At 38.3% G+C, this 22,428-nt stretch overlaps 1 long non-coding RNA gene across 1 annotated transcript; it reads right to left on the bottom strand.

Annotated features, from left to right (window-relative positions):
- Nucleotides 1-8,959: 8,959 nt before the first annotated feature.
- LOC124199529 lies at nucleotides 8,960-21,886 on the bottom strand. Its single transcript, XR_006876868.1, has 3 exons — nucleotides 21,564-21,886; nucleotides 9,162-20,163; nucleotides 8,960-9,093 (listed from the first exon to the last, which is right to left on the bottom strand). It is a non-coding gene; the product is annotated as an uncharacterized LOC124199529 (long non-coding RNA).
- Nucleotides 21,887-22,428: the final 542 nt, after the last annotated feature.

Here is a 22,428-nt window from a genome sequence, read left to right as displayed (position 1 = left end):
GTCCCAAGTGGGTCCGGTCTCCCCTACACCCTTTGTATACCCTGGCACAAGGTCATAACGTCTTTGTTTTATCAAATTCGCGCGACCACCATTTTTCTCACCCATCCCCCACTTTCAAGAATGAAAGGAAACATTTTTTGCTTCCTTCATTTCCTTCTATTTACTTTCACTTCCATTCAATCATCATTTTATTTCATCGGCCGAAAAAAAGATTTTTGGGTCTCTTCCTTTCGCTAAAAGAGTGAAAAACTCGAAAAAAACCTAATTTGCATACTTGTAAAGGAGGCGTACAAATTTAAAATCGCAAATTGTATACATACGTGTGCAAAAGGTGTACAAAGACGAATTTGTACACCAGCTACAAATATGTAGCCCGAAAAAGGACGAGAGTGTATAGGAGGTGAAAAAGAAATGAGAAAACATCTTTAACTCGTAAAGCCGTCAGTAACTCAATGTGCCTACAGGGCTTTTTCCGGCTTTTTCAAAATTCTGATTATACTTCTTAGTTCTACTCCTAACCCTTTCCCTTTACTCCCCGAGTTGAGACTTCCGTTAACAAGTTCGAACTTGATTTTTTAGTACGTCGTCATCAAGGGAATCACTGTAATTGCCTCAGTTTAAGCGTAACTTTACACGAAGAAGCGTGTCTGGAAACGGACAAAGAGAAAAGAAAAAAAGAGTCGAAGAAAGACTAAGAGTGAAAACAGTTTCGGCTCACAGAAAGTGGGTGTAAAAAACAGTGCAAAGAGGGATAAACATGATCAGTTTGTAATAACTCTGTCAAAACTAACTAAATTTTACCCTCGTCCCACTTATTTGATAAAATTTACTAATTTGATAAGTGTATTGAATGTATATGTTCTAAAATAGAATCTTTTCAGCATCTTTTGAATGTCTTGCTTGTTGAGATAGAAAATCTCTTGAAAAAAGGTGGAAAAAAGGGTCCGCGATATCAATTTTGCCCAGAGCCCGCCAAACTCTAATCCGGCGCTTGTGAAGTCTAGGAAGGATTTTATTTTATTTTTTTAAATACTTTTACTTCTTATATCATAATAGATTAATCGGTTGCTTCGTTTAATTTAGCGAGTTTTCTCTTTAAGAAGCTTCAAGCATTAAGTGACTTTTTAAAAATAAATCTTTAGATTACTGCAATTTTAGAAATCATGCAACGTTGCCCACTTCCACTTTATTTTCGACAACTCATAGCGGTCATTTTCAATTTGGCCTCCAATGAACGTTCAATACATGCTGAACATGCCATCGTCAGCCGAAGGCCATACACCACACTCCCTGATTGGCCAGTCATCATCACGTGACAACCCCTCTCCCTACGTATTTTCGTTTTCGTCGCCATTTTGATTTTGCAGTCGTCGGTGTGTATTGTTTTCAAAAAGTAAACAATAGTTTTAATTTGTTTCTAGTTATCTACGCGCCTTCCCTGGAAGATTAGGGTTTTAATTTAAATGTCTGGACGCGTTGCTGTTTACTCATTTAATCTGAATTGCTGGATTTCTATTTTCTTTCAAAGGTGCTGAAAAAAGGGAATCACTCAGAGCACCAAACATAAAGGAGTTGTTATGGAGTCTTGAAAAACTACCCACACTAAACTCAGCAGCAAAACAGGGTTGTTATCAAGGAATGTAAATCTTGGGGAGGGTCATCAGAGAGGCTGACAACGCGTGAAATTGGAATGCAAGCAATCTGCACCAATTTCAGAATGAATCAGGCAGACAACTCTTAACGAGAAACTATGAGAGCCCTAGAAGGATTTTTAAATGTGTCCAGTAAGTAACCAATAAGTTTACCAGTAATAACACTTTGTTGATAACATTATATTCTTTTCTAGGATGCCATCATGGAAAAGCTACATTTGTTCAACATGCATCCTGACTGATATCGGCCACCCATGTAGGACCACACAAAACTGTCAAGCTTCAAGCGTCAAGCGTCAAGCTTGAGGGATTCCACTTCTTTTCAGTAGATGCAATGATGAGTCTATGAATATAAATAATACCCAATTTTACTTTTACGAGTCACCTTTTGGGACATGGTGAATGAAGTTTGAAACTAGGGTTGATATCTTCCCTGTTAGCACATTAGGAGAGTTTCTCGCCAATATAACCGCGGCATTCTTCGTAAAGTAAAACGCGAAAACATCTTTGAAGTGGGACGCCGACAGATGTTGTCTTTGATCAATTTCTCGCTCGTTGTGTGTGTAATTAGAAATCAAAGATAGGATAGATCAATTCATTCTGCATTTCTTTACTACATGGATATCGAAATCCAGACCAAATTTTTTTAAAGAAAAAATAAAATAGTCCAAAATTTTAGATTTTGTTGCATTGGAATATTGATATTTCAAAAGTAGAAAATAATTTTTTAATTCTCTGTTTCGCACAAATGAAAGAGGATAAATGAGGATCAGGGTATCCGGATTAAACGGAGGAAGCCAAACCACGAAATTTAATCGTCGAAGAAGGTGAGACGTCGAAGAAACGATGAAAAAGGAGGAACAAGAAAGGAAGGCAGTAGTGAAAGATAAAGAACGGGGTGCGTGGTCGAGTATATGACGAAAAGAAGAAGATGTTTGAAAAAAATCTAAGTGTTTCAATTTTAGGGGATTAAAAGGAGTCATTTGCGACTAAAATTGTAATAGGGAAATAGTACAAACAACTGAAAATAAAAGGACAGGAGGAGGAGGACGATACTAATGCGGGACAGAAGAGATCGAAAAAAGCATACAGGCGGTCAAAGTGGAGGAGAAAACACGAGTTAGCGGAACATATACACTTTCAAAATGTTAAAAAGGGGGCCCGTTTTCAAGGGGGAGAATACAGACGATGTGGAGGAATGGTCGTGAAAAGTTGGCCTAATTATTTATAGATTTTTATTTTTATTGATTTATCTTTTTTGACGATCAGGAAGAACTGTTAGAAGCGATTCACTTTAGATTAGTGGAAAAGTGGTCGTAGTTGATTTTGTTTCGGTTTCAGAGGAGAAAGTGAAGGAATTTGAAGGCTCGAAGGATATGTATCTTCAGAGATTCCAGGATGAGATTGAGGGGATATTGGAGAGCAAGTTCCAACAATGCCAGCAGGCATCAAGGGAACAGGTTGTAGATTACGCGCCAAGATTGGAGGTTTTTGCGATGAAATTGTACGGAGTCTGCATTCAGGCGAAACTATTGAAGATGGCAGTATTGAGGCAATTCTTTAGTGTACGAGACGGGGAAATATAACAATGGATAAGCAGCAAGAACCAAAGATATGTTATATTTTAAAAAAATTATATCGTCATAAAAAAAAGAATCTAAATTAGTTTCAAAATTTTCGATTCTTTCCTCGTCTACTAGTGAGACTAGTAGGGGAAACCGGGGTTGCGAGGGACAGGGGTTAAGTGGGAAAACGCAGTTTTTGGTATGTAACCATTTTTTAAAATGTTTTTTCTACCAAACATGGGAAATCATATGACACATGTTGTCAAAAGAAATTATTCAATTGTAATAACTAATAAGTCGTTTACTAGGGGCAAAAATGTTTTTTTTATACATTGATCGAAATTTCTAAAACTTTAAACTAAAAAATTAGTACTTTATCAAAATGTCACAAAAAAACTACAAGAAGCATTCGAACGGGAATTTTTTTGCAGCTGTTTTCATTTTGATGTAGGAAATAGAAATAGGCTACTACTTTGTGCGGGGCTATTTGGGACATCCAGATTGGGGTTGTTTGGGACGGTTTTGGACAAGACTGACCTTGTTTTTTTAACCCCTAGGGTAAAAAAAACGAAAAAAAAATAGCTTTTGACCTTTATAAGGATTAAAACAAAAGATTATCAATGTTGTACACCATCAGAATGCCAATGTAATTCTGAATGGAATAACAGAATTTAATTAATCTCAAAATTACACTTAAAAAAAAACGATTTTAGTCAAGTGTCCCAAACCAACCCCGTGCTTTTTTCGTGTTTGACAAAAAAATCCTTTCATTAAAATACTTCTAGTTCGAAGTATAATTTAAAAAAAAAAAAATTCAAAATTTTTTTTGAAATAAAGGAAATAAAAAGCTTTAAAACACATAAACAGTTTGACAAATTTTTTTTACTGTTAAAAATATTCAAAGTTGATTTTTACGAAAATGTATCAAGCAGCCCCGGTCTCATCGTCTGATATGGGATCGCTAAATATCCATATGTTCAGCATGGCAGTGCAACCTGACAATATTGGATTACCCATTTGATAAGATATAGTTCCACATTTTAAAAAAATTCCGTCAATTGATTTTAAACCAGGTCTTAAAACACCACACACTAGTCCTTGTGATTCAAACGCCAAATCTAGCTTCAATGAGATGTTTCTGTAATAAAAGGAATTTTACAAAGCGTTCAACATCACTTTTCAGTTTTTCACCCATTTCGTCAGTTAACCATGAATATGGCACGTAACCGTCCTAAAAATACATTCAATCCATTAATATGAAACCATTGCAATTATATTAAAGATTAAATTACCGCTGTCAACAGTTTTTTGTAAGAGCTGCCTTTGAGCACATCAACAAGCTAAGAGATGGTAACACTTTTCCCTTGAAAAATTGGTTTACCAATTAAATTGACTATAGCTGCAGAGAGAATAACATCTTCCATCGTCCTTTAACCTTTCCGTTTCAGGGAAGAATCCTGCATCGTCTGGGTCAGCTCTCTATGCAACAGACATGTCTCTTCGAAAACTTGCAAAACACTAAAAATCAATAGTACAAACATACTTTCAATCATTTGACAAATGTAATAACTGTCGGTGTATCTATCGTTAAGAGGGTAGTGGACAATGTTGCTATCTAGTGAGGCTCGACCACCTTCTTGCTGATAATATCCTTCCATAGAGACTTTAGCATTGTTAAATGAATAACACAGTGCAAATCTGTGATCAAATAAAAAAAACAATGAAAATGTCATCAACAATGGAAATAAAGATTAAGACACCTTGAATATCTCTTTTTTCGATGCCCATTCCAAAAGATACCGTAGCACACTACCTTAAAGTACCAATTTATTAGTAGACCATAATTTTTCTTACCAATGGCAAAAAAGTCAGTAGATACCATACTATAGATACACCTTCCATCCAATTGAAATAAGCTTTGACTTTGTTGACCTTTGGTAACTAGGAATGATAAAAAGAAACTGGTATTCCAACTTCAACAAGTTGGCGAGAAAGCATACCACAGTCATTAATGGAATAACAATCAATTATTCTGTATTGTTGGGCAAAGTCGCTTTTCAACTTTTTGATTAGGTCGTCGATCGCAAAAGACTTTACAGTCTTACGGAAGACTGAAAGCCTCAAATTTGGACACTTAAATCTGAAGTAATAATCCTACTGCAATGAAAAATTGCAATTATTCCAAAGGAAAAATAGACGGTATATGCAGTGTTAAAAATAAACATTCACATTAAAGAACATAAAAAACTGCTGAAAACAATGCAACTTTGACCAGTTTGCAATGGGAAAACTGCTACTATGAGAGCAACGCAAATTGAATCAGAAACAAAGGGAAAGAAAATGCTGGCTGCTGCGATGAGAGCAATTTGGAGAAAAGGAATTGAAGAAGACTTCCGCGAACGAGAATTTGAAATAAAATTAAAAATTGACAACCCCCAAAAATAACTGCTGTAAGAGCAGTTGTTAAAAAGTTACTGTGTACAAACTGTCGCAAATATGAGGAATACAAATGGTGAATTTACGGAGAAAAATGACAAAAGACGAGGAGAAAATAATCTAAATGTCGAGGAACAAAGAGGAAATGATGTCACAGGAAAGATTCAGACTCTATGCAAAACATAAAAGTAATCGAAATAAGAACAGAGCACAGCGAAAAGAAAAAGCAAAGGGAAAAACTTGGTTGCAATTGAAGTACTTTGCTTTCCAGTCACAGGCTTTCTTAGTACAACTTTTATATTATTTGAAGGCTTTTGACATGGGATTGCACCAAAGGTTAAAACAAATAGAAAAGGAGAAGGAAGAGGTAAGTGGTGACATTTCATAATTTTAAAACTACTGTTTACATGTTTCATTTATTTCATATAGCTACTCGACGTTGGTCAAAAGAACCTGGCAGGCTGACAGCTGCTAAAAAAGTAGCACTTACTGCACCTCATGGTTCAAAAAGGATTCAAGAGGATATTGGTGATGTACCGTGTTCCAAACGATATGTAGTGAGCAGCCAGAAAGTCAACAGGAAACTCATGTAAGCAAGTTTTTTTATTTATGGAGTATTAGTAAAATTCATGACAATTTTTGCATGTAAATTAACAGAGCTAGGTAAAACAAATGTATTAAAACACACAATACCAACAAACGGTACCGCAGTATCGATGCGCCCATTTAAAACCCCCTTCGCTCTACGCCCTTTCCTTAAAAACAGTTAAATGAAATGGAAAGACATAATCGAAAGAAGTACCAGCCCCTATCGTGCACAATTGTTAATGGTAAAGAAGAAATATGGAGAACTTCGAGTTTGCAACGACTTCAGAAATCTCAACAGCGTAACAATCAAAGATCGCTACCCGTTACCACTCATCGAGGACATCCTTCATTTACTGCACGGAGCGAAACTGTTTACCACACTCGATCTTTTCAGTGGATACTGGCAAATAGAAATCGCAGACGAAGACAAATTCAAAACTGCCTTCTCATGCGAATTCGGTCATTTCCAGTACGCGCGCATGCCATTCGGACTATGCAACGCACCCAGTTCGTTTCAACGTGCAATGGAAATCATCTTACGTCCTATCATTAACAAATTTGTCATGGTATACATCGACGACATTATTGTGTTCAGCAAAAATATTCAAGACCATATCTACCATCTTGAACAAGTTTTTACTTTATTACTAGATGCTGGTTTGAAAATTAAAATACAAAAATGTAAATTTGCCAAAAGCGAAGTGGAATATTTGGGACACATAGTTTCAGAAGAAGGTGTGAAAGTCGATCCGGCTAAAGTAAAAGCCGTTCGCAACTTCCCCATACCTAAGAAAATGGAACACATACGATCGTTTTTAGGAATTGCAGGGTATTACAGGAAATTCATCGACCAATTTGCAGATATCGTCCATGCACTCACCCAGCTCACACGCAGCAAAGTTCAATGGCAATGGGGAACTGAAGCACAGACAGCGTTCGACAAGATAAAGGAGCTCCTCTGCTCAGCGCCCGTGCTCGCGTATCCAAACTTTGCGCAACCCTTCATCATTCACATGGATGCGTGCGGCTACGGCGTCGGCGGAATTTTATCACAAATGCCGAGTGCTCTCAGTGAACCAGAATCTGTGCAAGAGTCCATAATGAACTCAAAAGAGCATCCAATTGCATATACATCAAAACATCTAAACGATCTTCAAATAAAGTGGTGCACGACGGAAAAAGTGTTGATGTTGACTGTTATCTACACAACGCCATCTACCCGTCATGTCTCAATGCAAACCCACGCAGACGATCGCCTTACTTTCTGTTTAAGTACTTGTCAATCTTATAACGTTTCTTCTGTGTTTCTCTATTACGTTCATCGTACGTATGAGATTTTGTTCTCTTGAGTCCTACTTCTTCATCGTTCGATACTGAAAGACGTGTACTCTTTACTCATCCTAATCTGGTAATACAAATCTCATATTCAAGTTATATATTGTTCATATGTGTCAATCAAATATTAACAAAAAGAAGCGTACGCCATTTACCACACGGTGAAAACATTCTTTCCATACTTATTTGGAACAACTTTCACTATTGTGACTGATCACGCTTCTCTAAAATATTTAATGGGTAAAAGAGAACCTACGGGAAGACTTGCTCGTTGGTCTCTCTATCTACAACAGTTCGATATGGAAATACATTATAGACCAGGAAAGCTACACCAGAATGGAGACGCATTAAGTAGAAGTCCTGTCTACGCTATCGTTACCCCTAAATTCTTCATCGACGACTGGATCATTGCACAACAAGAAGACAAATTTTGCAAAATGCTCATGGAAAAACATACCGGAAAAGAGTGCCCGGACCACTTCGGGGAAGAAGATTCCTTTAAAATATTACCAAATGGCTTGTTGGCCACAGCACGAGAGAAGATAGTCGTGCCGATGGAATTCTAGAAAGAAATTATGGTAAGATACCACGACCATAAACTAGCAGCTCACATGGGTATTGAGAAGACGCTAGCAAATATCCGAAATAAATACTTTTGGCCTAAAATGGCTAGGGATGTCAGAATTCATGTAACCAACTGCTTAATCTGTGCAAAAAGAAAAGCTGCTAAAGCATGTAAAGCCCCCCTCCAGCCTTTCCCAGTTGCCGAGTACCTCTGGCAACGAGTAGCAATGGACATCGTGGGACCTGTGACAGAAAGCTACAGAGGAAACAAATACATTCTGGTTCTGATGGAGTACGTCACCAGATATGTAATTGCTTTCCCATTAAAAGAAACTACTGCACAGACTATAGTAAACAAGTTCATAAAACATGTAATTACAAAAGAAGGAATTCCAGCTCAAATTTTAACGGACCAAGGTTCAAACTTCCAATCCGAAACAATGGCTGAGCTATGTAAACAGTTAGGAACCAAACAACTCAGGACTACATCCTACCACCCTCAAACCGACGGAGCAGTCGAAAGGATCAACCAAACTCTAGGAAACATGCTAACCACCCACACGCATAACAATCCTCGAGAATGGGACGAACACCTCGGTTATATCGTCGCAGCTTACAGCACGACGCCTCATTCCAGTACAGGAGACACACCCTTTTTCCTACTCAAAGGCAGAGATGCCATTGAACCAACGGATTTAAGGCCCCCTTTAAGGAACAGGTACTTGGAAGATCAAAATAACGTCTACGCTCAACAATGGAAAGAAGCCATCAAGTTGGCAAAAGCGAATTTAATCGTTGCACAAGCGCGACAAAAGCATTACTACGACCGTAACCTCCAAGAATGTTCTTTCGAGCCAAACGACGTAGTGCTTTTAAAGATATTAAAGGCTCAAAAAGGTAAATTCAAAATGAGATGGAACGGACCATATGTAGTCATTGAAAAACTGTCTAACCTAAACTAAATGGTAAATTCAAAATGAGATGGAACGGACCATATGTAGTCATTGAAAAACTGTCTAACCTAAACTATTTAATACGCCACCAAGACGATACGTATCCGGTAGTTGTACACGTAAACAGAATGCGAAAGTGGAGAGGTGAAACAACATTTAACAACGAAAATTCAGACACCGAGACCGAGAACTCAAACACCGACAAAGAAGAACCAACCACTACAACACCTTCAACGCCAGAAAGAGAAAATACTGCAAAATCATCAACAAACGATCCTGAAAACAATGAAAATAATGCAACTGCTGGCCACCAACCTACTATAGCCAACGCAAGTGACGCAGTTGAACCCATAAATGGTGCCAACACAGAAGTACAACAAAACACCGAAACCACTGTCGAAAACGTAATTCAAACAGCACCAGCAGAAACAAATGAGATAACAACCCCAGTAGTGTTACCTGAGGAGCCTCAGGGTATGATAAAACGAAGAAGGGGTAGGCCACGAAAGAATCCTACAGCACCTAACTCTACCATAATCCCTACTCCTCATACTTATAATTTGCGAAAAACAATACGTTTACCACAATAAGAATTACATTCTCTTTACAGATGTATTCTTCCGTTCTACTAATTCTACTCTTCGCATCTCTTTCATCTACCCTAACAATCGACACGTGTAATTGTTCTCAGCCAATCGAAAAAGGTATCATCGATCTAGAAGATCCACTATACTGTTCCCACCCAGAACCTGTAAGTAAACCAAAGAAAGTACAATATAAATTATGGACGAAAAACAAGGACCCCATAACATGGACAGGCTACGCTTGCACACAATGGCTGTCTCAAAAAGAAATCTCCACAAACTTTTTGTTGTCACATGACACAACTTTTAAGAAACAAGTGCTTAAAGTCAGCGCCAATGATTGCTGGGCGTCTGCACAGTACCCGGAAATAAGTGACACAAATCCAATGACAAAAGATGGAAATACGCTTAAATCCTTACTAGAACCAGAAGGCGAAGGATATTGGATGACCACTCAATCATACAAAGCAAAGAGCTGCATCACACAAATTATCAAACTGACTAAACAATGCCACGACTGTTAAGTAACATCACCATTTGGAATTTTAGCCAATTCAAGCGACGCAGAATTCGCCAAACATAACGATTTAACAATCGTATGGAAAAAGCCAGACTCAAGTCAGGAGCCAGACTGCGACATCAAAACTATTTTTACGGGAAGTGGTAACCTCACTGACGGAATTAAACAATCCAAATTACAAGATGCCAACTCGCAAATAGAAATAATTTTGAACAACAACATCACGCGACTATGCAACAATGTAACGGCATTTACAGTAATGGGAATACCAGACACCCACATCGAAATCATTTCAGAAAAGAGTTGAAAGAGTTGAGATTACAAAAATGTCCGCTGAAATTTGTGCAATTTCAGGAAATCTTACTGATCGTGCCCTGTATGCAAATACTGTGGATCGCGGACAAAGTTTTCAATTTCTGGAGTCAGGCTACATTCTGGCTACGGAAGAAGACTACTGTCTCCACGCATGGGAACCCGACCAAATCGCCGCAAAACAATTCATCGATTTTGGACGACATACCACAACTAAGCACGGTCCGCACAAATGGATGCTAACAGCAGACCCCGAAGAAAACCCGATTACCCCATTAATGATTATAAACGTAGATAAAAATGAATGCCTTACAACAGACAACAACAATAACACAATCTACCTAGCACCATGCAATGCAAGCGCATATCAATATTATATATTTGAACACATCCTCCCAGAAAACAGCTATTTCGAATTAAATTTGGCACAGGAAACAACCATTTCAGCAAACGGATTCTTAGAATTCAGATGCAATACGCTCAATAACCCATTTGGGCACGCACCACAATTTTACGGCAACATATTTTCTCGTTTATTTCCTGAATACTGTCTATCCAGCTTGGAAGATAACAGTATAACAATTAAATTATGTAAAACAAGTATTTTTAAAACTGTTTACCCACAGCAAGAATTTTCTTATTACAATAAAACGCTTACCCTGCTAGGTACAACTTCTTGCGTTACACCTCTAATAACAGTAATTTGCTCAGATTCAAACATAGCAGCAGCTAAATGGAACTACGATTTAGGCCTATTCACATTAACAGACAGCTCAACCTTAAAATGTCTAACAGTAATCAACGATTCAACAATCGAAATGGCACCATGCAAATCAACGAATAAAAACCAACAGTGGGACTTTCAACACAACGTCATCACTTACCCTTTCCCCTTAGAATACATTCCAACAATAAAAGAGCTCAAACAAAAACGAGACCGATCAGACAGAGTAAACAGACGAAAACCAAAAATTATTGAAACAAGAACACAACAAAACACAGGACTATTCCCACAAAACCAAACTCAACCAATAAGTAGCGACGCGCCAAATGTGCTTAAGCTATCAAACGAAGACCGTGAAATTCTCTCAATAGAAAATCAACAATTCGTGGGAGCACAAGCGATAAAACACGAAACACAACTGGCTAATGAAGTACGTCAACTTTACTGCAGAATCACTACACTACAAAGAAACCAGGCAATGATTTTGGCTCAGACAAACAAACACTCAGACAAATTCTGTTAGCAGGAAGATCTTTAAACCTCGGAAAGTGTAGTAGAGTCTCAGGAAGCGGAAGGACACTTATTCTACAACAGTGCATGACCATCCCAGTTAAAATCGAAGCACGTCTCACCCAGTGCGGATATCAACCGTTTTTCCAGACACCAAACGCAAACTTCACAGTTGGCAAAGACGGTTGGTCCCTCCATCCTTTTCAAGATTGTTTTTGGAACAACAAATATGTAACTTTAAATGAAATAACTTTTTCATGGATCGACGACGAATGGGTTAAACAAGAACCATCAATTCACGTTGCCAAAATCAAATTAATTCAAAAATTTGAGGAATTGCCAATTAAAGCATACGATTATTTGCGCAACATCATTCGATGTATGACGCAAACAATCTAGAACAAATGAACGGAACAATCCGAACTCATCGGTAGAATTTCTATGTCTAATAATAACTCCTTATCAGGGTTAGTACTAGATGACAAGTCACGTTCCAATTTCTGGGACATGACTAGCTGGATTGAAATAATAAAGTACGGATTTCTCGCATTAATAATATTTCTACTATCAACACTAGTATTATGGATATGTCTTACTGTTGTTCCCTTTTATAAAATTTCTGCTCTATGTAAGAGGAAACGGAAACACGTTCAGACTGAACAAGAAATTCCGTTAACTCAAAGAAAATCTAGAAAATCACACTCTCATCGTACAAAAAATATGGACCCTGAAAAAGGTCTCTGTTGGGACGATGGATGTGTTATCCAAAAGATGGAATCGTAAAAATAATTAAAGACAACCGCATTCTTTTTACCACCCACATTCTTGAAAATTTTTGTCTTAAATAGTCTTTAAGTAGAAAATTATTAAAAACTTTCAAAATTACACTAAAAAAAAATAGATAAATAAATAAATAACACAAAACAAAAATCCATTAAAAATTCAAAACTATTTATTGACTACACAAATTCAAATTGGCTCACACAAAATAAGATACCCCATTCAGTATTCTAAATGAAATAAAAATCAATTATTAACAAGCCATTCCTCCAACTGCCATTTAACGCGACGCACCTCTATCAAATCGTCAAATGGATATTGAAGCTGCTCCATATACAATTCCGCATTCCCGTTAAAAGGATAGAAAATATCCTTTCCCGATTCCATCCACCACAATAGTCTTGAACACCCAAATGGATAAAAGTTCCGATAAAAAGCATAACCTTTGTATCGACTAAAAAAAAACAATAATTAAACAAAAAACTAACAATTAAATCATATTATGCATACAAAATTGTAAAATTCTTACTTATAATAAAAATCATTGACGTGCACCGCACTGAAATGATGCCGACAAGCCAGATACAGCATCCCCGGTTCGACAGCGTCAAAACCTTCCAGGAACAGCACACGATGCCTATCCTTTAACTTTCCCCAAAAGTTATGACCCTCGAGAGCCGAAAGAGCCACAAAAAGCCCACTGTCAACTTGGAGCTTTTTCTCCAATAAAATTTCTGGCGACATCGAAAACCAACTGGACGGCGTAACTGACATGTTGCAGGAATTAAAGACGAACAACAACTGATCTTCACCTGCAAGCAGTTTCTTCTTTAAAAAGGGAAGGAAGGAGAAGATGCACCCTAGCAACCATATATCTATGCCTAGTATAATTATAGTAAAAATGTAGATGCATATTCTTCTGGTAAAGGAAAACTATGGGCAAATTTAAAAAAAAATATTCTGTTGTTACCCCTATCATAGTTATCATTCTTCTTTAAAAAGGGAAGGAATGTAATGGGAGCAATCGCCATAAGGCGATTAGTATCAAGAACGAGCTCAGCCTCGGTACTGATAACTAATTCATCTTTAACGACATGATCGCGTGTCTAGGCTATAAGATCTTAGACTTTCTAATATCATAGAAAGCTGCCAGTTATAACCTGCCCACATTCGTAGGTATATAAGCACGACTCCATCAGAGTTCGCACACGCATTGTATACCATTCGCATCTCATGTATTAACGTGTAAGCATGTTATTGCTAGTACTCTAAATTCAAAGTGCATTCTCCTACAATCGTCATCTTAGTTCATCATCTTTAACCCTCCGTAACCATCCGTTACAATGTTTATCGACAAGATAAACAGCACATACAACGCTATCTACGGCGACACGGGTAATTACAATTTATCAATCAAGAATGATTTACTCGTCAAAATTCTCCTACGAGGAGTCCTGAAACCAATAAAGACTCTTATGGTTTTGAACCAAATGTTACCAGAAGTCACCACTTGGGATGACGCACAAAGAGCGGCATTGCGATGTGAGACTACTCTGTACAAAACGCAAACAAGCAATGGAGTACTAGAACTACCCACCTTCACCAGTTCCAATATTGATACCCTAGCAGCCACGGCCCTACAACAACAACACAAACAAATAGAGGAATTACAATCCATAATCCAAACTAAGTAAAATAAATTTTATAGGAGAGTCACCAGAAACTACAGATTACACCATCTTCTACATGGGACCCAATCAACGCGGAAGACCACCACAACGTAACCAGCCCAACACTGCCGTCCGTTGGTCCCACAACACCAACAATTACCCAAACTCCGAGCAACGATACCGCTCCCAAAGCAGAGACCGACAATATCCAAACTCTTCCACTGATACTACCAACCACAGCCACAGGCACCACAACAAAAATACAATCAACGCCCCAAAAGCCCTGCCAATAAACCAAATACACCAGGCGCATCTTCGCGTTCCAACAGCAGGAATAACGACCCTCAAAATATTGAATGCCATCGCTGTGAAAATTTTGAACACTTCGAAAAAGACCCAAAACGACTGCGTCGACCCGCGAAATAAATTACAAACACAAATCTTATAGTCTTTTACGTGTCCCAGTAGTATTCCATAACATTATTAAATTTGCATTAATCGATACCGGAGCTTCTGCCAGCTTTATTTCTGATGAGTACCTAGCTACCATCCCCGACGAATCAATCAATCCCGATATCGTCAACATCAAGGATCGAGTCTTCAGAATAGCGCAAGTGGTGAAACCAGGCGAATCACAAGCATGTATAATTTAAGAGTGAAACTTTCACCTGAGTGTACACTAAATCAAGTCTTCTATGTAATACCTAAACTAGAGGAGGAGTGTATCCTCGGAATAGACTTTTTACACAACAACGAAATCTCTTTGGATGTTTTCAACAAAGAAATGAGAATCGGTACTCATCAGGATGGAAAGACAATCGAGCTTAACCGGATCACTAAAAAATCATTTCCACTTTATCGTATCGTCGATCAACCTCACCTAGATTTTGACATAAAAATATGTCATTAAAGAAAACCACTGGATGTTAAATTTTTAAACCTGTTGATATCATTCACTTCAATGTTTGCCAGTACATTACTGGATCTTGGAAAACCCACAGCTATCAAGCACCATATTGTGACAAATGGAGCTACAATCGTTCTTCCTTCGTATAAAACTCCGTTCGCCCATTAACCACTCCTTAAGAAGAAAATTTTAGAAATGGAAGCCGGTAAAATCCTCGAACGCAGTACCAGCGCGTTACCAACAAATTAACCAGCTATCCACATAAATCATGTATATATGTTTTCACTACGAAATTGTGTTTATGTTTGCGCGTGTATTGCGCATTATCTTTTGACCTGTTTTGCAAGATAAAGAGAGCCGTGGTATTTAAAAACAGCGAAAACCGCACTGTACCACACTCACAATTTAGTTTACAATGTGTGAAGAATCAACAGTGCTAAAAAAGACTTTTGCCCTTACGGCTCAAGGCCGAAAAGGAACAATTGTAGTTCTAGACGTGCAAGCGAAAATCAGACGAATTCCAGCAAGAATAATCTCCGACAACGAAGCACAAGTAGAAATCACAACAGACCCCCGTTATCTACCGGGCATCGAAGAGTCGGTAGGGTTTGTGATTGAACCAATAAAGGAAGAGCCCACTGACAGTGAAGAAGAACGGGGAGAGGAGATGGAAGACGACGAGCCCGTCCTAGAATTGGATGAAGATTTAGAAAAAGAAAACGTCACGACCGACCAGCATACCAAGCAGCAGACCAACCAACAGACCCTCATCATCGACCTTACAATCAGCGACGACGAGGACGACAAGGACGACATACGAAGCGACATCACGGAGGTAAACCCAGACGTCCCCAGTGCAGTCCCGTTAGCCGCCTCGCCCATAAATCATCAAACACCACAGCCGCCGACAAAGGAACAACCAGATTCGGCCCCAATGGAGAGGATCCCATTACCGTCCCCTCCATGTTATTATCCACCCCAACACTTCCAAAACATGTACGCCCCACCAATTATGTTACAAAGTGAAGGGGAGCACAACGCTCAGCGGGAGGTACTGATCCAGCAGTATCTGCGAGACAGCCTTGATTTATATTATAAATATGAATTCCAGGCTCTAAAATTGAAACGGGCTCGGGATGTATTCACAAATCGTAAGTACTGAATAAACCATTCCATTGACATCCTACTATACTGCCGCATTTTAATTCTTATGTTTATTCAAATTATTATGCATTCCATATGCCTATATGCGATTCACATTATTATGCATTCCATATGCCTATATTCTATTCAAATTATTATGCAATGTTTTATTATTGCAGTATTATCCCCAATATTATTCACATTTATCCTAAGGTGATGGCATTATATTTTCCACTGTATCCAACTTTATCATACCTAGATACACTTAAATAGTAGAATTAGCAGCATTCGAAAATTTCCTTGTATGTATTGATACTAAAAGAAATAGTTTCCTTCCCCGACCAAACTTCTGCGGAAGGGGGAGGAGTGTAATTTCTTGTGTAACATTCGGCCTACTGCTTGTAGTATAGAGCAATCTACTACGCAGTACCCCAAGGTCAATCTACTACGCAGTACCTTGATGCGTTTCTCTATTGCACCATCTCACCTGTTAACTATGCAACTACATCCGGGATTGCGCCACACTCTGCAGTGATGGTGCAATCCCCACAACCTTGGTAACCGTCTATAAAAGCCCGACACTCTGTTCATCCAGCAGAGTCGTACCCGGCATTGTATCCCGACATCTACTTTAATACACAGTACTGCAAGAACACTGCCTCCTCCTCGTTGTTTGTTTATTGAGAACTATTGTGAATCATCACAACAGAATATTTATTTATTTCTTTTTTAATTTGCCCATAAATTTCCTTTACCAGAAGAATATGCATCTACATTTTTACTACAATTATACTAGGCATAGATATATGGTTGCTAGGGTGCATCTTCTCCTTCATTCCCTTTTTAAAGAAGAAACGGCTTGCAGGTGAAGATCAGTTGTTGTTCGTCTTTAAATCCTGCAACATGCCAGTTACGCCGTCAGGTTGGTTTTGGATGTCTCCAGAGATTTTATTGGAACAAAAACTCAAAGTGGACAGTGGTATTTCTGTCGCTCTTTCGGCTCTTCAGGGTTATAACTTTTGGGGCAAGTTAGAGGATAGACATCGCGTGCTGTTCCTCGAAGGTTTCGACGCTGTCGACCCGGGGATGTTGTATCCGGCTTGTCGGCACCATTTTAGTGTGGTGCATGTCAACGATTATTATTACCAGTAAGCATTTCACAAATTTTTAGACATAATATTATTTTATTGTTAGTTGCATGTTTAAGTAAAATGTTTTTTTGGTCGATACAAAAGCTATGCCTTTTATCGAAATTTTTATCCATTCGGTTGTTCAAGATTACTATGGTGGATGGAGTCAGGCAAAGATATTTTCTATCCTTATGATCGAACTGCGGAACTGTTTATGGAGCAGCTTCAATATCCGTTTGAAGATTTGATAGAGGTGCGTCGGGTTAAATGGCAGTTGGAGGAATGGCCATTTTCTACAGGGACAGCAATTTGAATTTGTGTAGTCAATATATAGCCTTGAACATTTAATGGATTTTTGTTTGTCACATAATGTAAATTTGAAAATTTTGTAATAATTTTCTACTTAAAGACTATTTAAGACAAAAAATTTTAAAGGATGTGGGTGGTCGAGAGTGTAGCGAGGCAGGAGCCTTGCCTCTCAAGGTGAAAGCCGTCAGCCTTTTATGACAAGGCAGGCGCTTTCAGCCTTGATACTTAGGTTGCTTCGGATGATGCAATGCCAATTGCGCCATCCGGCAAACATCTTTCTCTTCTTGCACCACCACATCCTGGTGATGGTGCAACTGTATACGTGTCTGTACCTATGTTGCAATAACTAACCCTAAGTATAAAAGCCCACGCTCTGCCTCATCCCGGCAGAGTGATCCCGGCAGTGTACTCCCTAACAAGTGGTAAATACAAGTTTCCTTATAACCTACTCAGTGTTTATGTGTTAGTGTTAGTTCAGTATAAGTGTAACTTCAGTGTGAGTGCATATTGTGATCCAATCATCACAAGAGGTTGCGGTTTTCATTAATTATTTTTACGATTCCATCTTTTGGATTACACATCCATCGTCCCAACAGAGACCTTCTTCAGGGTCCATTTTTGTTGTACGATGAGAGCGTGATTTTCTAGACTTTCTTTGAGTTAACGGAATTTCTTGTTCAGTCTTAACGTGGTTCCGTTTTCTCTTACATAGAGCAAAAATGTTATAAAAGGGGACAACAGTAAAACATATCCATAATACGATTGTTGACAGTAAAAATATTATTAATGCGAGAAATCCGTATTTTATTACTTCTATCCAGCTAGTCATGTCCCAGAAATTTGAACGGGACTTGTTATGTAGTACTAAACCTGATAAGGAGTTAGTATTAGACATAGAAATTCTACCGATGAGTTCGGATAGGACGTTCATTTGTTCTAGATTGTTTGCGTCATACATCGAATGATGTTGCGGCAAATAATCGTATGCTTTGATCGGTAATTCTTCAAATTTTTGAATTCATTTTATTTTTGCAACGTGAATGGATGGTTCTTATTTAATCCATTCATCGTTGATCCATGAAAAAGTTATGTCATTTAAAGTAACTTATTTGTTGTTCCAAAAACAATCCTGAAATGGATGGAGAGACCAACCGTCTTTGCCAACTGTGAAGTTCGCGTTAGGTGTCTGGAAGAATGGTTGATATCCACACTGGGTTAGGCGCGCTTCGATTTTTACTGGGATGGTGACGCACTGTTGCAGAATGAGCGTCCTTCCACTTGCTGAGACTCTGCTACACTTTCTGGGGTTTAAATATCTTCCTGCTAACAAAGTACTGGATCTTAATTCTAGGAATCCGTCTGCTGAAATGGTTGCTTCCTGTGCCAAATTGAATTAGAAGTAGCTGTTTTCTGGGAGGATGTGTTCAAATATGTAATATTGATATGCGCTTGCATTGCAGGATGCTAAGTAAATTGTGTTGTTATTGTTGTCTGTTGTAAGGCATTCATTTTTATCGACGTTTTTTATCATTAATGGGGTAAGTGGGTTTTCCTCGGGGTCTGCTATTAACATCCATTTGTGCGGACCGTGCTTAGTTTTGGTGTGTCGTCCAAAATTGATGCACTGTTTTGCAGCGATTTGGTCACATCATATTCTGAAACATCTTCTATCTGGATCGTCTGGAAACTGACCTCCAGTCGGTGCCTTGTAGGCACAGCCACATCAGCATCACACTGCTATTTAAGCGGAGTCTACCCAAGACTCCGCAGGACTGTATGCCACAACTGTTACTGTATGTAACATTTACATCTGTGTCTTACCCAATACAAGTTGTTCTCCCATACACTGAGTACGTGTCTTTACTTCCTGTAACCAACTGTTACAAAATCAATATTTGCATCTTCAACTGAGGAACTAGGAAAGACCGGGTTAGTAAAGCACCACATTAATACAGAAGGACAAGGGCCCATTCGATTATGCCCCTATCGGATACATCACAACGAGAAGCACGAGCTTGACGGTATCATTCTGGAATTGTTGGCTGATAAATTAATAAGATCCTCCGTGTCACCATGGGCGGCACCAGTAGTATTAGTAAAAAAGAAAAATGGATGAATCCGGCTCTGCATGGATTATAGGAAACTCAACGGTATTATGAAAAAGGATTCTTTTCCGTTACCTCGAATAGATGATGTCCTCGATTTGCTCACGGTCAAAAATATTTTTCGACTCTAGATTTAGCGTCAGGATATTGGCAAATTGAAATGGATGAGAGCTCAGAGGAGAAAACGGCCTTCATCGTAGACAATATGTATGAGTGTGTAATGAGCCAAATTTTTCCAGAGTAGAAAAAACTCTGCGTCTTGTTTTAACTGCTTTTGCTGCTCCGTCGATGTCTGAGGCGGTAACCAAGTGGCTCCCTTTGTGTCCCCGTCAACGTGCATTTTTTCTCCACTTGTTTTTCGTTCAGGCGATTTTTCCTGATGTTGACATGGAAAATTTCCCTGATTGATTTTCAATGTGTCGATATACTCGACTATTATTACGAGTAAGTAATTTTTTTATTACGTTACGTTTTGCTGTAGGAAAAAGACAAAAAAGGATTTCGATTGGTCGAAGTGAATGCACTCCGCAACGTCCGCATGAGTGCATTCACTTCGACCAATCGAAATCCTTTTTGTCTTTTTCCTACAGCAAAACGTTATCAGGCGAGCTAAATAAAAATCTGCTGTTCACGGCACCCCTTTACACTGCAACGCGCCGCTAAGGGGTCGGCTTGACTCATACAGTACCCACGCCAGGTATTGGTTCACCCCGGTCCAAAATAGGCGTTTTAACCCGCGCGAGATAGGCCTTACGGTGTCTCGCGCGGGATTTTTTAAAAAATGCTTAGGTTGGTCGTACGAGGTTTATTTTTTTTATCAGAAAGATAAAGAAATATTCTTCATCTTTCTGATTTTTAATTTTTAAAAAGTGTTGAGGTTCTGTATTTAAATTCATCGTTTTGAAATATTGGTTCACCCAAAAAATGTATCGCATGGCCTTTCCCTACCCGTGGCATTGCCTTAGGATATGGAAGACAAAGGATTTCTCCCCGCCATATCCTAAGGCCATGCCGCGGGTAGGGACAGGCCATGCGATACATTTTTTGGGTGAACCAATATTTCAAAACGATGAATTTAAATACAGAACCTCAACACTTTTTAAAAATAAAAAATCAGAAAGATGAAGAATATTTCTTTATCTTTCTGATAAAAAAAAATAAACCTCGTACGACCAACCTAAGCATTTTTTAAAAAATCCCGCGCGAGACACCGTAAGGCCTATCTCGTGCGGATTAAAACGCCTATTTTGGACCGGGGTGAACCAATACCTGGCGTGGGTACTGTACCTTTGGATGTTAATAAGGTCTATAACTTTGTTTTTCGTAAATGCATCAAATAGATTGGGTTATATTTATAAAAAGTCCCGATATTGACCCCCCCCCCCCCTCCAGACTCCCCTATTTAATTATTCTTGAATTTTTTTTAATTTCTTCTAGAAAGGCCTATGCTGATCAGCAATCCTTCTTTAATTAGTTATTTTCTTTTTTTGGTTGATGATTGCAAACGTTACGTAATTCTCGGGAAATGACGTAACGCGTCATCGGAAAACGAAAACAAATAATAATAAAAATAATCGTTATCTAGCGGTTAAATTTACAACTACAAAAGCTGCAATGTGTGTAATTGTGAATTTGACAGCTAGACTACGGTTAAATTGATTTTATCTCTTTTTCTATTTTTTGATGTTGGAAACAATTAACTTAGTTTGAAGATTCAAGTTTGCTTTCTCGTATATTTTTCGTAGTTGAAATTATACGTGAAAGCAAGTTCTTTACCTCAAATTTTGTTACAATTTCAAACACAAAAAACACAGACCGAGCCCGGAGCCTCTATGTTTTTCTATTTTCAGATGTCGGAAACGGCGCGTATTAAATGTTGGAAACAAATAACTTAGTTTGAAGATTCAAGTTTGCTTTCTCGTATATTTTTCGTAGTTGAAATTCTACGTGAAAGCAAGTTCTTCACCTCGAATTTAGTTCAAATTTCAAACACAAAAAACACAGACCGAGCCCGGGGCCGACTAGAACTCGACTAACTACAGTCAGAATGAAAACAGGGGAGAGCCTTAACCTACGGCACCCGATAAGGCGATAAAGCAGTGAAAAACATCGAAACATCCCCAAGGCTACTCTATACTGATTAAAAAAGCTTTCACAAACAGCACGTTGCCAGATTATCATTATGATAACATCTCTTTTAGTGCGATTGTTTTATCGTTCCCAATCAATTTTTTAGCTTTTATTGTTTATTTAGCATTCATGTATAACTTAAAATATAAACTGTTATATTTCCAGTTCCTTTCCCTTAAAGTACCTTTCCCAAAATAGATTTGATTGACGCGTTTTCAACATTTACCGCTGGGCGGCTAGGAGGATGAAACCAGAAAACGTCAGAAAATGGAGTTTTTATTTTTTTTCTTTAGCAGTAAATATTTCAGCAAATAAGCCACATAACAAAACGGCTTTGGATATTTGTATAGAGGGGCGAGCTCTTCATTTCTTTATAATAGGGCCGTTGCATGAATTTTAGATTCGTTTCAAACATACATGGTTATAATCAGTTTTTTGCGCTGATTCTCATTGTTTTTTTATATTTTGAAAGTGAACCGAAGAATGTGTATTTCTAATGCAAAGTTCGAAT

The sequence above is a fragment of the Daphnia pulex genome, chromosome 8, assembly GCF_021134715.1.
Source record: "Daphnia pulex isolate KAP4 chromosome 8, ASM2113471v1".
Lineage (NCBI taxonomy): Eukaryota > Metazoa > Arthropoda > Branchiopoda > Diplostraca > Daphniidae > Daphnia > Daphnia pulex.
The sequence above is the reverse complement of the archived record's forward strand: the minus strand, read 5'-3'. Positions and strand labels throughout refer to the sequence as shown.